This window comes from Seriola lalandi, unplaced genomic scaffold (genome assembly GCF_002814215.2).
Source record: "Seriola lalandi dorsalis isolate HSWRI2012SDOR001 ecotype SW California unplaced genomic scaffold, Sedor1 jcf7180002002242, whole genome shotgun sequence".
Taxonomy (NCBI): Eukaryota; Metazoa; Chordata; class Actinopteri; order Carangiformes; family Carangidae; genus Seriola; species Seriola lalandi.
In genome coordinates, this window is record NW_019472898.1 from 1 (window position 1) to 1,495 (window position 1,495).

General features: G+C 39.7%; 1 long non-coding RNA gene across 1 annotated transcript; it reads left to right on the top strand.

Annotated features, from left to right (window-relative positions):
* Nucleotides 1-12: 12 nt before the first annotated feature.
* Nucleotides 13-1,495, top strand: LOC111665430 (uncharacterized). Its single transcript, XR_002761498.2, has 5 exons — nt 13-170; nt 293-425; nt 652-716; nt 823-913; nt 1,371-1,495. It is a non-coding gene; the product is annotated as an uncharacterized LOC111665430 (long non-coding RNA).

The window sequence follows — 1,495 nt, forward strand, 5'->3', positions numbered from 1 at the left end:
ATGTTACTTGTTTATTACAGTACTAAGACAAGAGGCCTGAGTGTGAACTCCAAAGACAGCAGCTTTACAAAGACAAATTTCATTGGAATTGTCAACCACTACTGTCAGAAAACAAAGCGTTCCCATGATTACATCTTAGAGAGAAGATGCGGTCCACCACATAGCCCCCAGTGAGTACGACTGAATCACTGTAACCTGAATAGACACTAGAGACACTGTATGAAAACCCTTGATAGATGTGAGAGAGAAATCTTAAAAAAATGGTGTAAACATTTCCTCTCTGCCTGCACAGATTTTTCTACAAATTAGTGATCGACAACAAGGAGTACCCTGTGGCTGAGGGTAAGGGTATCAAGGAAGCCAAACAAAATGCAGCTCAGCTGGCCTGGTCTGCTCTTCAAGAACAGTCTGACTGGGACAGCCAGGTATTTAATATTTTCTACTCCCTCTGTGTCATCAAAATATAATTCGGCAGAATAATAGAAGATTTTTCTTCAGAAAACTATAGTTAGTGGTAATGGCTCATATTAGCAATGGCAGCAGCCCACCTCAAAACCAGCTTCACTTGAATGAAATGGTTTCACTGAGGTGAAATTCACATTAAATGATTATTTTTAACATTACGTTAAACACCTTTTCTGTGCATTTTAGGTGTCCTTCAGGTCCGCAGTGTCCGAAGATGGTGCACCATCTGCCTCTGCCCCATCAACTACACAGTAAGCACTCAGTGACATTGGTAGGAGAGCAGAACTGTATACCTGTACTATCAATGTACTAAATACTGAGAAGTCTGTCCCTATGTCCGTCATTGTATTCTGCCAGGGACCCCAGTGAATCATCATCACTAAGCGAGCCAATCAGTACAAGTGAATCAATAGTATTCAGAGATTCATCGAACCCTTCCAGGGCTCAGGTTTGTTCTCTCATGATTAAGCCTACACTCATAACGAGCACTATTTATAAAGCGAGAAAGTTTGGTTTGGGTCTGTGTTGCTCAGACTGGCTTTCTGCAGCAGTTGTTGAGTCAGGTGTCTCAGCACAGTCACCACAGCATGCATGCTTATATTTTAAAAGCCCTTATCACAAAAACATTTAAACCAGTCAGTGGTCATTTGTTCTTTTTTGCTGTGAGAGAGAAAGAGTGTAGTTAATAATATTGGCTCATACTAACAGTGGTGCAGCAGATTCTATCACCAGCTGCTTTTGCATATTGTATCTGTCATTTACCATGATGAAAAATTAAAATGTTTCTATTAAGGTGAAATATAATATTAACTAATTAATTATGTCTGACATTAAACAGTGTACTGTACACCATTATCTTTGGAGCATTTACATTGTAACAACCAAACACATTTTGTGTGCTGTAGGAGCCCTTATGGTCAACTGGGTCTGGAAGTGATGCACCAACCAGTTCATCAACACCATCTTCACTGTAAGTCTCCTCAATGACACTAGTATTTAAGCAGATTTTAGAATTTATAGTAAAGCAAAG